We start from the raw sequence: 16,175 nt of genomic DNA, 5'->3' as shown, positions 1-16,175 counted from the left end.
TGTGTTTGTCCTCTCTTACTCTCCCATAGGAGTGTGTGTATACACTGTCAGCAGCTCAGCCTGGTCTAGGGTTACCTAGAGCTGTGCGCAGGAGGAAGGATCAGTTACTATGATTCTCTAAAATTATCTGCATTTTGTGTGTGTGTGTGGGGGGGGGGGGGGTTATTGCAGTTTTTATGTAGTTAAATGTAACGTTATTTGGTTTTTAAACACTGGTTACTGCAGTAATCCAGGTTGCTGCAGTGGTGCTGATAGATGGTGGTGATTGTTAGCGGGGTTTTTTTATTAACTTGTTATATACACTGTTAATGTGCTGCAATGAGGTTGCCAAAAGTGTGGAAATACTAGAGACTTGTTAAGTTGTGACATTTGTTTTGCTCACAGTTTCTAAATGGTTGCTAAGTTATTGCTAACATGTATTCTATGATAGCTGTGGTACTAACTAGTAGCTGCGTGGTAGTTATGACACCAAGGAACTGTGGTTTAGTTGTGATTGGATTGTTCTGTGGCTGTTATAGAAACACATGTGTCTACTTTGGGGTTGATTTGAAATTGTAGATGCTAGTGTTGCTAGCTAATTGTGTCATAGTGACGTTAAACCTCCGATAGATGGAAAAAGCGAAGTTCACGTTAGCAATGTTTCTGAATGTGTGTGTGTGTGTGTGTGTATGTATATATATATAATGTTGAATGTTGTTTCAGAGGTTTCTTGTCTGTAGTTTATTCCAGGATTTAATTAAAATAATCCCAGACTATATTTTATTTATGAATGGCTAATAAAAGATATGGGAAAACAGACTCCGCTTCTCAACGCTTCTTGACAACTCATGCCTTGTTGTCCTCTCCTATATTTCTCCCGTACCTCTCCTGTGTGGGTGTGTGTGTGTCTGGCTGCTGCCTGGATGGATTTCAGCAGCAACATGATTATCCTCATCAGGTTACCGTGCTTAGTCCCTGTGCAGAGAGGCCTGCATTTTTACAGCAACCCTACACCAATACAGCCAGTGTTTATTTCGCACGTTTATTTTCTCAAGCAAATCTCTTCCTTCTCCATTCCCCCTGCTCCTCATTTCTCCATTGTTATGGGAGAGGAAAGGAAAGGATGAGAAATCCCAAAACACAGTCACTGAGGGGAAACTGCTTAGACTCACTTTTTTGACCTGCCTATAGCTTTCACTGTAAAGCCACGTTCTGTGATTTTAAAATGTATTTCAAGCCTTGCAGTGGTTAGAACCTGCTGACGGTTTGGGTTTTTGTGTGTTGGTGTAATACCTCAGCTAAACCTGATATGAGTCAATGATAGACATATATTACAATGGGATATTGGACCTTATTATTGTAAATAATGAATAGCAGAGAATATCAGGTCCTGAGATTTAGCTTTGAGCATTTCAAGAATCAGTTGGTAGGGCACAGTGGGTAACATTGCTGCCCACAAATCAAACTGGTCAGACCAAACTGATTTCTATTTGAGTTCGTGATTTGGGATATGGTTTACTAAAGGACAGTCCCATGATTTGTAAAATGTGTACAAAATATAATTTGCCTTTCTTGGATGCACACATTAATTTCTGATGCCTATACCCAGTGTGAAAAATCAAAAATTTTACTTAAGCATAACTTTAAAACACTTCAAAACATTAGAAGCAGCAGGCTTTTCACTTGTTTTCACAGTTTACAGCTTTTCTGGAATTCTTCAGGAACATGACAGACATGTTGAGTTGATTTATCAAAACAGCACAATAGGTGGATGCTTTCTCGCTTAGCGATGTTTCCTAATCGGAAGCCCAGGAAAGCGAAATTTATGCGAACTGTCCATCAAGGACCGTTTCCACAATTCTGACCCATGCTATGTGTCTAAAGGCATTCAGACCCTCACAGACAACAACAGACCACCCTGTTGAACACCCTCATCCAACAGTGCTTCTCTTCCCGATGAACTCATCAAGTTCATTGTGATGAGGTTCTTCAAGAACCACTCCCCTGAACAACAAGGACAAGTACATCTGGATGCTGTTCATAGATTTCAACTCCTTCTTCAACACAGCCATTATCACCAGACTACTTTACAAGCTCAATGACCTGGGGACTTACACCACCCTGTGTAACTGAGCCATGGACTTTCTGACAAACAGGCCTCAGTATGTGATGAGAGGCAGTCATATGTATTCCAGCCTCACTCTGAACACTGGCCTGCCACAGAGATGTGATCGGAGTCCTCTGCTATTCTTTCTGTCTACTCACGACTGTGTGAGATACGGCACCTGGCAGCATGGGGTTCTTCCAATAACCAATCATTGTGGACTGCCTAAAAAACAACAGCTGCACACACTGCAATTAGCTAATCATAAAAAAAAGTAGGTATTACCCATGGTCAATTTTAGAGTATTAGAATCAAGGGAGACAAATCATCTCAATGAACAGCATACTTGGGTGTTCAATATATTTTAGAATTATAAGGAATATAATATACATGCAAAGACGGGCCTGGAGCAACTGGTAGTGTCACACAGCTCCAGGGACCTGGAGTTTATGGGTTCGAGCCCTGCTTCGGGTGACTGTCTGTTACAATGTTAGTGTGTTCTCCCTGTGTCAGCATGGGTTTCTTCCGAGAGCTCTGGTTTCCTCCCACGGTCCAAAAAACACACTTTGGTAGGTGGACTTGCTAGTCAAAAGTATCCCTAGGTGTGAGTGTGAGAGTGTGTGTTGCCCTGAGTAGGGCCGGCGCCCCCTCCAGAGTGTGTTCCTGCATTGCGCCCAGTGATTCCATGTAGGCTCTTGACCTACTGTAACTCCCACTAAATTGGATAAGTGATTACAGAAAATAAAAGAATGAATACATAATATACAAGTCAGTTATAAAAAGTATATTACCATAAAATAAGTGTGAGATGTCGTTCTTCATATCGCATGAACTGTATTTTTTTAGTTTAGTTGAATGGAACCACGGACACAACACATTCTAAATGAGGTGCCCAACATTTATTAGGCAATACAATAGTATTTTAATATATTTAGCTACACATGACATATCTGGAGTCTACACAGATTCTCAACTCCTGCTGCTGGAGCTGATGGAATTAACTCAGTTACTCCCTTGGATCTTAACCAAGACAACATCACTGCTATAGCCAGAGCAAACATGAAACCCTCTTTAATGTAGTATACTCACTTTCAACTCCCAGAGTCAGTTGTCTAGAGTCAACCCCAATTCCCAGATTTGTCAGAGTGCAAGTTTCAATTAATTTCTATCATTAATATGAATCAGTCATCTTGAACATTTTAGGAGGTCAAATGCTAAGATAAAAGCTGTTTCATGCTGTTACCCAGGTGGTGGTATTATTTTTATAGTAATTGTTATTAGTAAGCATTAATATGACTTCCTTAAGCATTAATATGTTCTTCCTTTAAAGCATTTTTAAACCTTTATTTTAAAAAAAATCAAAAAACAAACAAAACAACAAAACTACAACTGGTGTCTTCTTTCAGTAGACGTCCACAACACATCCCCTCCAACCTTAGCTTTCACATTCCCCTTTACCCTGTGAAGGGGCTGTCAGAGTCCTTTCACATATCTAGCCATTGCCCAGGCCCTCGGTGGGCCCTATTCAATCAGCACCTTTCCGCTCGAGGCTGAGCTCCTGAGGGCTCCCCCACGAAGGCCCTGCTTTCAGAGTCGAGTGCTTTTATCCTCCAGCATCGGAGCCTGCGGCAGGCTTTGATGGAGCAGGCTGGAGGTCTCTGTGCAGATCAGGGTAATCTGTCAGGATTAGGCTCACTCCCGAGGCAGGCTTCCAGGGACCAGAGAGACATGCTGCAGGCAGACTGGCTGGAGCAACAGTCCAGCAGCTGATAGCTATATGGCCTCAGACTGTCTGTTCAACAGGCAGCACTCTCCAGTTGAGGAGAACCACCTACTCCCCTTCCTCTGCACTACAGAAGAGTGTAGTGTGCACGTGAGGGCATAGAACTCCACACCCTGAATTTAATTTACAGTCCTCAATTACTGGGAGATAATATGGTTAAATCTTCCAAATGTTACTATTGGCTATGTATTGTGGTAGGTAGCATGTTCCTATCATCCACCAAACCCAGCGTTTGAAGATGTGGCTACTCTGCATCACATGTCTGTCTGACGTCAGTGATGGGCCAGTACATGTTGGCATCTGTCTGGTGACTGCTGCTTCTGAGCGTATCTCACTCGTGTTTAGTTTTTTCATTTTTTGCTATATACCTGAGTGCGACTGGTTTTCCTCCTGGTGGCTGCTGTAAGGTCTGACCTGGGCGTATCCTTGTTAGCTGTTTGCTATGTCCAATGCTAATAGCTGGACCAGATGACCAGGGGAGCCCATCTCCATCACCACTGTTTGGTAACTGTCTACTAGACTGTCTGCTGGGACTGTAGATCGAGGAGCCTGCTGCCATTGCCTGTGACTGGTTTCCTGCTGTGGCCGATATCGGCCGATAGAGTGAGTCCTAATTGCTGCTGCTTTGTGGTGTGTCTCCAGCAGAGCACCTGCACCGTTTTCTGTCGCTGCTCCTGGTGATGGCCAAGGGGAGAACATCCTCAATGACTGTCTGGCAACCTGTAGTCTCTGGTGCTGTTCTGACCCTGTAGTCCATTTCCAGCTACTGGGCTGCTAAAACCGCTACTATTTACTATGAGTGTTGATGTTGTGACCCATTTTAATCCTGTGGCTTGGTGCTGCACACTGACCTCTGTTTAGTCGTGATTTTGTTTCTTTTTTGTGCTGTTTTGTGCTCTTTGTATTGCTGTGATTTTGTTTTTCCTTCAATACTGTTTGTTCTGTGTCATAACATTTTCAGTAGTTTGGGTTCTTGAAAAGTGCTTCAAAGATGTTGTTTTTTATTATTATATGTACTAGATTTGATAAACCTGTAAACAGTGGGTGTGGTTAAAACACCTGATCTTACTTTTGACCTTAGTGTATTTTAGATCATAAACATCTGAAAAATATCACAAACTCAACTTAATCCCATTTAATTTTTGGTGACCAAGTATTAGGAAGCTGTTTTTGTTTTAGTTTTTACAGGGATGAAAAGGCATGCCATTATATAAGCATGAACCTAGATTTAAGTATCTTTTATGTGTAGTGGAGATCAAAGACGAGTGAGGTTACACTGTCAGAGAAAAGCACATTTTAAGAGCAACTAAAAGCAAAACCACAAGCTGAAAGGCAAGAACTAGGTCAAAGCTTAAACTGAGATCACAAACACTATCTGAGGGTTTCTCAGCGCTAGGGTGGAACTCTGTTGGTGTACATTGGCATTTCTGCATAGAGGTGATGTATGATTTTCTCCTTGTGTAATAGACTTTTAAGTTGTATTTACTGATGAAGTGGCAGCCAATGTGACTATATTCATCACGGTAGCTTTACAATTTGATATGCATCGCCATCTGAGGCCTGAAGGTCACACATGTTCAACAGTGGTTTCCAGCCTTGTCCTAGACAGACTGAGGTTTCATGAATTCTAGATCCCCAAAAAATAATGTGCACATGCCCTGGAAAAAAAAATTATGATATGCCCACTTTAAATTTCTCTCTGTTCCTCAGTACCATTGCCCTGCTCTGGTTGTTGGTTTATTCCTACCTGGAAAAAAAAGGTAATGAGCTGATAATTTGTGATGAAGCACAGAAAAACACAGAATGTGGGCAGTAGTGAAGATGGTTAGATGTTGTCAATCTCTTATTTAACCTAAGATTGTTCAGCAAATGCCCCGATTACACAGATGCCCGACTCCATGCTCCAGGGTGTTTTATGCAGCCAGTAGAGGGAGATAAAGGAGGCTGACTCTGAATCTGTAGATCTGTACAGGCCATTTCATGAAGCCACTTCACCTGTCTGAACCTTGAGACAGGCTCTGGCATCAATCCAGCAGATCATCAGCACACCTCCATTCCCTGCGAGGCAGAGCGAGATGCTGAGAGCTAATCCGCAAGGTCACTCATTCTTCAGCTGAAGGAAAGCTGCGTTCAAATGCAAGACCGTGGGTCAGCTCCAGCTTGTACTTGGCAGGCCCACTTCTCTTAGATCTGTCAGGCACCTGAAAGCCTGCTGAGTTGCATAAGACAACAGAGGGAATGTGTGAAGCTTCCCGCTGGTGTGTGTTCAGACTTGACTGAGTTGGCAGCGTCCCTCTTCCACTTGGATGAACTCTCACTGACATCGGTCTGAGTGTTACCTGCCATGGCCACATCCTCATTTCAGATGGAGTACACACACACACTTGATATCTTGATATGGGCCAGCACCTGGCTGGAGGTGTGGAAGGAAAGCATTTGATGAAGTCAGGTAAAGAAAGAACAGTGAACTTGTGACATGAATCTTTAAGACCAATTGTCTGTGCATAATTGTTGCATTACTGTTGTATAATCTCCATAGCAAAGCATTGATAATAGAATGGGATGCTCTGGAGTACCTGCACAAGCATGCACTAGAGGGATAGACAGCAGTGAGTATTCTGAAAAGACAAAGCACCATAAAAAATCTTTGGGATGTTTTAAAGTGTGGTTTGTGATCCAGAACTAATCATCCACAATCAGTCCCTGACTTCACTAATGCTCTTATGGTTGAATGCCATGAAATACACACGGAAAAGAGCAACTATTTGATTAAATGTGGATTCCTAAATAATATTAATTTCAGAAGAAATGTGGAATTAGCAGAAGTTTACAGACATGGCTTGACCTTGTTGACCATCACAATGTTCTGAAACAGAAATGGTACATGTCACAAGATGGATAGATGTTATTTCATACACAGCTCCTCTGTGCGAAGAGAATCTCCCAACACCACAAAGCACAGAGGCCAAATGCATCTTCGTGTCAGGGGGTAAAAGGTCCCACAGTGTTGCATAATGAGGAGAAAAATTTTTTATTAATTGTTAGCTATATTAGCATTTTCATGATAGGATTTAATGGAAAACTGTTAGCACATTAGACCCCATTGTGTTTCTCTTCTCTTTGACCAAATCTGTGAGTTATTTATACACAGATCATATACAAGTTTCAGTAATCATGTTAATTCACTCATGTTTTGGTTCGTTGTGTAAGAGACTAAAACCACAAACCACGTATACTTCTCATTCTTTTCCCCCAGTTTACAGGGTAAATAATCCTTTCCCACTGTCCCTGCACTCAGAGAGTGTAGCAGATTTTTGGAGGGTAATGTATTATCTCAACTGTCTGCCTAAATTATTTCTCGACTTTGGCTTCGATTTTAATAAAGTAGTCCTCGTTCTCTGAAAGTTAGAGATGATTCCACACCACGGTGAATTTGAGGCTGAATCCAAATTGTCTCCCTACACCTTTTGTAGGACATTTTGTAGATCATAAATGAATTGCTTCTTCACCTGTGTAGTGCATTATATTTATTATTTATAAATATATGCATTGTTATTATTTATTATTTATAATAAAATCATATATATAACCTTATTATTATAAGGTTCCCATTTCTCTGTCACATTACTGCATTGTCTGGGTACAATATTTTTAGTTTTATTATCTGTGATGTGCACTGTGTAGGGAGTATGGTGCTATTTGGGACAAGCTCCTCTACTGACTGACAAAGACAAACAGGGCTCTCTACAAATATGACATGGATAAATGGGTCAGGGATCCTGTTTATATATACATTTTTTTTATTATTATTAGTGTCTAAATGAGAACTTTAAAAGTGTTTAAAAGAACCAAAACAATTTAAACATCACAGTTGTTATTTGAGTTGTGTGTTTGAGTAATGAGTAAGTACTCAATATGGCAGCTACTATATACAATGATGTCACTTGCAACCCATGGATACCTGATGTTAGATTTTGTGTTCCTCGTCCAGTATATACAGTATATACTGATTTTGTAGGGAAAAGAAATCCCCTTCAGTTCTTCACTTCTTTTTTTGTGTTGTTGTGTGGTCCTCACCAAATTCTAAGCAACCCTAGACAACTACAAAAAATAAATCACTGCAGATTTCAGAATGTAACTGACTCCACAACACCTTTTGATTGTAAAGCGTTCTTGGGTTTCTAGAAAGGCGCTATATAAATGTAACGTTAAATAAATCTTTGACCCAGCCCTTAAAATATTGTCTGCATACATATATTATTTTTTTTGCAGGTCTGGAGCCTACCAACCCACAAATTGTGAAATATGTCATTCAGATTTGTGTGGTCTGCCTAGATCAGTAAACACGGCCAAAAAAGAGTGATTCTGATGTTGTATAGCGCAGACACTTTAGAATCGTCCCCCTCTAAAACAATGCAAATGCTGAATGCTTATGTGATTAAATTAAACTAAATAACCAGAGCTCCTGCTCCTCATCCCTCACTCCTCATTTAAAGAAACGGGCTGAAACCTTGTTGTTCTGAACAAGGTGTTTTATATTACCTCGTTAAAATCTTGCCACGACATCTCAATAGGTTTGAGGTCTGGACTTTGACTTGGACATTACAGGATCCTCTTATTATTTTTTTCCCCTTAAGCCATTCAGATGTTGATTTGTGAGTGTGCTTAGGATCATTGTCCTGTTCCATGATTCTGTTTCAGCTCATGTTAACCTACTGGATAGATGGCCTCGTATTTGTCTCAATGTTTATGTTTCGCTGGTCCTGTGGCTGCAAAACAAGCCCCACTCATATCCCTTTCACCCCCTTGCTTGACAACTGTGGTGTTTGTGGTGATACGCTGTGTGATGACCAAACATCTGCACCCTGGCCTCATCATTACAAAGGATATTGTTTCAGACTTTCAGTGGGTTGCTTAGATGCAGTTTTGCAAACCTAAGTTAGGCTGCCATGGACATTTTGGAGAAAAGGGGGCTTTTTCCTTTCACTCTTTCATAAAAGCCAGTTTAACGGGTGCAAATTTAGTGTGCTCACAGAGGTAGTTGTGTGATACAGCTCTTGGGTGTTTCTTTATGTTGCTGGGAATTATGAAGTCTGACCTTGGACTGAATTTGAAGGCTCTTACTTTTGTAAACTATTCCTTCTCACTGTAGAATGGGGAAGTTCATTTTGATATGGGATGCCCTTGTAACCCTTTCCAGACAAATGAGTAGCAACAACTGCTTTTTAAACTGCCACTAGATCTGCTGTTATAAAGGTGGAAACACTGTGAATTTGTTAGGTAATACAGAATAAAGCTTATTAGTCTCTTTATGATAATGGAAATAGGAAGAGTTTATAGATCTGTGCAATTTCTTGAATATATTGTTGTCTACTGGGGTTACTTGTTCCTTTGAAAATGTTGCTGAAGACCACACAATTGCTATGTAGATCCTAACACACAGAAGTATGTTATAGCATGTATGATTAAGGTTTTATATTGCTATAATATTATGAGTGACGACTAATAATGCCCTGTGATGGATTGGCGCCAAGGGTGCATTTCTGCCTTGCATCCAGTCATTCAGTATAGGCTGTGGACCCTCCATGACCCTGACTGGGGAGAAGTGGTTACAGAATGTGAATGAATAATGGTTAATAAGGACATCACAGGGCATCACACACTCATCCTGTCACTCACATACTCACACCTATGGATAATTTCACACAGCCAATCCAACTCTGAACATTTGTGTTTAAAACAGAGCAGCTGGAGACCCTCACAGACCCCAAATAGGGGATCAAACCCAGCCCCTAGAGCTGTTTGGCAGGAAACACTACCTATTATGCCAACACTCGTGATCAGTTATTTGTGATTAAAAGCTGTTTTAGTCTGGATTTTATGTTTTTTTTAAGGTAACTGACCCTCTGTATATATTTTTTAATGTATTTTTATTGACCTTATTGACCAAGCCAGTGTTTTCCTTAACTGCCAGAAGCCTTAGATTCTCCTGTTGACAACCAAAGAGAAAAAAAAAAAAACAGTGGTGAGCCATAGCTTATCAAATTACCTCACCATCTGTCCACAAAACTTTCATTTGGCATTAAAGGCACTTGTGGATCTGAGAGTGGGAGCTTAAAGAGGAGGCCCAGGGCTTTTAGAAGTCTGGATTAGGCGTGTTGACAGGGCAGAGTGTGGCAGGTTGCAAGAGTGATGAGTATAATGACTACCTGTGCAGGTGAAAGGAGGGGTCTACACTCCCCCCATACCTTCACAGCAGTGCTGAGAGCTGACAGGACGTCCCATGAAAGGGCCAGTAAACAGCCAGGGTAGAGTGACAGCACAGGAATGTGGAAAACGCACTTTAATGGGATTGTGGTGTATTTTTGAAGGGCAGGTCAGAGAGAGAGAGGGAGAGAGAGAGAAAGAGAGGTGTAAGGGCAAGCCCTCATGGAGACAGGGAGGGGGACAGGTGAGAAAGGGCTAGGTTGTCACAGGTGATGAGAACAGAGAGAGAACCTCACCTTTTAGATGTTCACTAAAGGTACAGACTGTGTAAATATTTTTACAGTGGTACAGCAGTGGTCTTTAAATGCAGTTGTGAACTGTGATGGTACATTACAGTCTCTTCTCCAGAACCTAGTCCAATGTTTCCCCAGTTTAACTGTACTAATTGTTCTTTTCCACTACAGGGGGACGGCTAGGCATGCTTAAGGCTTGTCGCTTTTCCACTGGCACAGCTCCTCCATGAGATGGAGCTGGTGATGCCGCCTCGAACAGGAAATGCTCTCTTTGAAAACCACATCGTGTTGTTTTTGTTGTTTGGTACTAAACACAGCTCCTCGCCCCAGTTCTCACAGAACAGTTACGTGTTGCATGTTCAGCTTTCACATTTTTTGTCGGCCATTGGCCCAAGGAGCATATAAACCTCTTCAAAACACCTCGAGGTAAAGTTACAAGCTGCCATTGTGAGTCCGATCAAAATAAATGTGAAAGCTGCTGTAACTTAAAAGATTTTACAAGCAGTGTTTTGTGCTGAATTTCAGTTCCGTAGTGATAGACATGTCTCTCTGGCCAATCAGCGCACTGCTGAGTTTACAAGTCACCACACAGCAAATTCTCCAGTGGTAAATTAACACTATTAGTGTTATCCTAACACTGAGAGTGTTAAATTATTACACTAACAGTGTTAATTTTACACTAATAGTGTTGATTTAACACTGGTGAATTTGCTGTGCATTTAGGAACCACTATCTACTGTTAGAACCCGGAGCGAGCTGGGACTGAAAACTTAACCCGGTTCCAGGGACCAGGTGCTAGATTTGGTCAGTGGCTGAGTAGAGTAGTATTGGTTCCATGCAGTGGAAAGGTGCCATAAGTGTACTATTGGGGGACCCACCTTAGAGACTTTTTATATTTAAAATGGAGCTTTGTTTACTGCTTCCACCCAAAGAACTCAGGGGCTGGGTTCCAGCATCACTGTGGCTGAATTCAGCACTAGATAAGCTATAGATATGTGGGTTGAGCTTTTGATCAGTGAGAACAGCAGATGGACAAAGCTATTCAATACACATTAAGTTGTGCTGACCACATCCACAGAAAACACATTTGCCATCAAGGAGAATATAACACACATTATGTAAATGTGTCTTCACTGCACAGTAATGCTTTATTTAAGGCTCCAATCTCTTTCTGGAGGATCCTTAAGTTGACAGTCAGTCAAGTTCCAGCTCGGAACCAACTTTACTTTGGTGGAAACTATCCAAACTGTTTCAAATTAGGTTCACAAACAGGAACAGAACCAGTTCCATGTTGGTGGGAAAGCGCTAAGAAAGAGTGATACAGAATGGTTCTGTGTGACCTTTGACCCTGATGGTAAAGGCTGAGAAACACCTGCTGCAGTATGTCTTGACACCTAAACATTTAACTACACTCCAAATAATATGTAATTATTACTATACGGCCAAATGCTAATGTACTGAAAGGGTGTTAATGGCCATTGTGTCCATCTTTGCTGCAGTAAAAGCTTCTATAATTCTGTGTAGGCCTTAATCTAGTGATCTAGTGAGCTTTTATGTAATGATTTAATGGCATTTAAACAAGAGAATCGAGAGCATGTTATCAGGATCAGGCATTAATGATGAATGGTTATTTTGGATCACAAAGACCACTCCTGCTTTGAGCAAACATACTGAATGGTGATCTGTCATTTCAGATAAAGTGGCTCTACTGTATACACCTCCAGCCTCTCTCTGTTTATTTTATTCTGTTCTATAGATCATTCAAACTGAACAAATAACATCAGACAAATATTGTGTTGTTCGTGGGTTGAAAGTAAGACTGATAAAAGAGTTTCTGTCTTTAAACTGGCGGCATGGTGGCACAGCAGGTAGGGACCTGGAGGTTATGGGTTCGAGCCCAGCTCTGGGTGACTGTCTGTGAGGAGTTTGGTGTGTTCTCCCCTTGTCCACATGGGTTTCCTCTGGGTGCTCCATTTATTTCCCACAGTCCAAAAACACAGGTTGGTAGGCAGATTGGAAACTCAAAAGTGTCCGAATGTGTGAGTGTGTGTCACCCTGTGAAGGACTGGCGCCCCCTCCAGGGTGTGTTCTCGCCTTGCGCCCAGTGATTTCAGGTAGACTCTGGACCTACTGCGACCCTGAACTGGATAAGCGGTTACAGATAATGAATGAATGAATGTCTTTAACTGGCCTTGCTTTCAGTCAAGTTTAGGTGACACTCACATTGTTCATTAGATGCCGGTGTCTCTTGCACTAAGCTGAATGTATGGCCTATGTCCGTGTACATATTTGTCCTAATGTAATGGGTGTGGCAGAGAGCCGTACGCTGGTGCGTTCTGTCTGTGTTTGTGATGGGGTGTGACAGAGTGAGTTCGAAGTTGTTGTTCTTGTGCCCTGAGGAGCAGAGGAACAAAAGCAGGTCAGTATTAGTAGCAGGATATGCCTGCAGCACAAACTGGAAACTTCTACCTCCTTATCTAGGGGCGAGTGACTGGCTGGGAATCACTTTCTCATACATACCTGATCTGCCTGATAAGATCCTGTTTGTGTCTGTGACCACTCGGTTTACCTAAAAAAAACAAAACAATCCCCACCGATCAGCTACAGCGCTCTCACACACTCATCAGTGTAATTAACAGTCTGTTAATAGTGGCTAACCACAGGAACGATGAAATCACTGGGGCTGTGAATCACTCCAGGTGTCACTGTGAGAGAACATGCTCTGTACTGATGTGACCTGTAGGGAAAACTCTGGGTAAAGTGTGTGTGTGTGTGTGTGTGTGTGAAGGTCAGAGAGAGTATGTGAGTGTGTCTGTGTGTTTTCGTATGTCTAGACTGGCTGATAATTCAAATCATTGTCGGTGTGTTTGGCTCTGAACACTACTACCCTTCACTACTCACCATTCTCCGATCTCCATGCCCTCCCAGTGCCCGTCTCTTCGTGTAACTTTATCCAAGTACATTTTCTAACTTCCGTAACTCAAAACGCAGAATATGCAGAGTTTATATCACATCACTGAGCCAAAGTCTGGATCAGAGTTGTCATAGAAGTCTCTTTCATTTCATCCAGAGCTGTACTTCAGCACTAGTCAAATTCTCTAAGGGATCAGGATTTTTTTTCTAGTGAGCTCTGCAGCACTTTAACATATATTTGTTACTCAAAATATAACATGAACATTTTTTTCTTCCTCTTATTTTATTATATAAATACATATGTGAGCAAAACTTTCATATGGGTATGAAAAATGTTGTATAATACTGTATACATTAAAAATTATTATTATTATTATTATTATTATTATTATTATTATTATTATTAGTCATAATAGTATCACTACTAATGTTAATTATTACATGTATTTATTGAAATTATATATTATTATTATTATTATTATTATTATTAATTGTAAAGTGATTTGGGTATGAAAGGCACTATTTAAAATAAACAATATTAATGTTGATACTATTTTTCCTATAAGACTACACAAAAAGTAAACTAAAAGTTTATAAATCTGTTTATAAAACTGTTTGTTAATGTTTACTAAAAGTGTTATTAATGCATTAGAAGTCTTTAGAAGTATGTTATAAGTGCATTAATAACTAGGTATAGCACATAGACAGAGAGGGCAACAATGAACTGTTGCTTGCTAAATAGTGAATCCACATCCATCTACTGTTAAACCTCAGATCTTGCCAAATACGGACCTCACCAGTCAACATTAACCCTTTAAGCTCCAGCACATACTTGTCAATATGTTTAACCATTTAACTACAAGGTTTAATAAATTAACCACCAACAGGGGGTCTTTTTCTTTGTACATACAAACGTAGAGTGTATCTAAACATGTGAAATGACTTCTTTAAGAAATTAATTCTTTACCATAACAATTTATGTAAGTTATATGACACTTTCACTGTCAGACAAAAAAAAGAGGTCACTGCCACCCTTTCTATCTAAAAGATCATTAATGAGTTTTAAGGGCTTTGCTGCCTAATTAATAACCATGTAATAAACAGGTTTCATAAGACATGTATCAATGTAGTCTTATTTTAAAGTTTTTAAAGTACCATTTTTTTCTAATAAAGATGCTTCTACTACTACTTCTAATAAATAGAAGAAGAAGAAGAAGAAGAAATATTTAATTCAATAAATATAAGACCTTGGCTTCTCTGTTTATTCTGTGTGTATAAGTAGAAGTATAGATTTATTGTTCGGGAACTCAAATATGAGTGTCAGTCAGTTTTGAATTTGAATTCTGATTTGCATTCTGATATTTGAGGTATGGGTGTGAAAGTACAAGAGAAGGAGTCTTGCTGGAGGGTATGTGTGGGTGGAAGTGAGGTTGGTGCAGTAATTGGGGGAATGTTGGAGTGTGTAGATGTGTGTAGGTGCTTAATTTATTGGTAATTTAGCTACTTGAGAGAAACAAGGAGCTGGAAAAACTTGAATTTGAGTGATCCTCATGACACTGAAGACTTAGTAAATGATTCTTTCTTTCTTTCTTTCATTCTTCTGTTATCTGTCAAAGTATAAGGGCATTTTGTATCCTGTTTTTTTGTTAAAAAGAACTACCCTACAATGACAGAAATACCAACTAAATACATTTTGGTTTCAAATGTGGGCTGAAGATCAGATCCATAACAGTTACATCACACACATACCCACACACACAATGCACTTGTAAATTAGATCATTTAACAGTTCATGTACTCTTGTCATAGCAGTGATTCAGTGTGGGATGTGTGTACAGTAAGCAAATGCAGCTTTCTCTCTCGCTCTCTCTCTCTCTCTCTCTCTCTCTCCCTGCATCTTTCTATTTCCTGTTCTTCTCACCCAGTTCTGAATAGTTTTAATTTGCATGTTTTTTGCTTCCATTTTCCTGAAAGGTAAGATGATCCCCCTTTTTTTTTCCAGAGAACAATGCTGGAAAGAAGGCCTGTGTGCAGCCGCACATGGCAAAGCCAGAAAAGGAGAAAGTTCCCGGCTCCAGGCTTCAGCTGTGAAATCAGCCTGATTTTGGAGAGCGTCCATCTGCCCACGTATCCGGCCTGTGGTCCAGACCAGAGTGTGGAGGTTATTGGAGAGCTGGGGATTTTGACAGGGATTTTTCACAGTAGGTTAGTAGCGAATGGGTGTTGGGTCAAATAGAGCTTCACAGTGGCTCTTCTTTGACCAGGGTCCAGCTGTGCTCAGCACGTGTATCTACAGGAACTGAACACCACGGTGCTGCTGTGTAATGATTCAGATGTGGTTCAAGCCCAGTACAAAGCTCTTTCATGTGTCCCCTAGATCTTTGCTTAATAAATGTTAGAAATGTAGAATTTGTTGTAGAAATTATACCAGAAATGATTAAAGCACAACATGGCACATGTAATATCTTATAAAATCTGGCAATGATTGCTCTTAAGCATTTAACTTACATGTATAAGTATTCATAATACAACAGGGCATGACTTTGTAATGTGCTCATAATAACATTGAAGATAATTTTGCTTTATAATGTTTGCTATTGTAATTAATAGGTTATAACACATTGCAAAACCTGATATGATATAGTCATATAAAGCTTAACTTTCAGGCAATTTTGACTTTAAAATTAAAATTGTGAATGACACCAGAAGGTCACTGGTTTGATCTCCAGGACAGGGGAGGTGTGAAGGAAATACATGCTTTCTTATCCCTCTCTATCCATAGCTGAAATGCCCTTGAGCAAGGCAACTAACCCCCAACTGCTCCTTGAGTGCTATACCTGGCAGCCTACTTCGACTTTGTGTATTTTAAGGTAGAACAGTATGTCTACAGAAATGT

General features: G+C 40.4%; 1 protein-coding gene across 1 annotated transcript in view; it reads left to right on the top strand.

Annotated features, from left to right (window-relative positions):
• Positions 1–15,382, top strand: part of srbd1 (S1 RNA binding domain 1) — a 122,178-nt gene extending 106,796 nt beyond the window's left edge. The window contains exon 21 of the mRNA XM_066679752.1: positions 15,282–15,382. The gene's annotated coding sequence lies outside the window, so the exon portion shown is untranslated. The remainder of the gene's footprint in view (positions 1–15,281) is intronic.
• Positions 15,383–16,175: the final 793 nt, after the last annotated feature.

Source organism: Hoplias malabaricus, chromosome 8 (assembly GCF_029633855.1).
Source record: "Hoplias malabaricus isolate fHopMal1 chromosome 8, fHopMal1.hap1, whole genome shotgun sequence".
Classification (NCBI taxonomy): domain Eukaryota; kingdom Metazoa; phylum Chordata; class Actinopteri; order Characiformes; family Erythrinidae; genus Hoplias; species Hoplias malabaricus.
The sequence above is the reverse complement of the archived record's forward strand: the minus strand, read 5'-3'. Positions and strand labels throughout refer to the sequence as shown.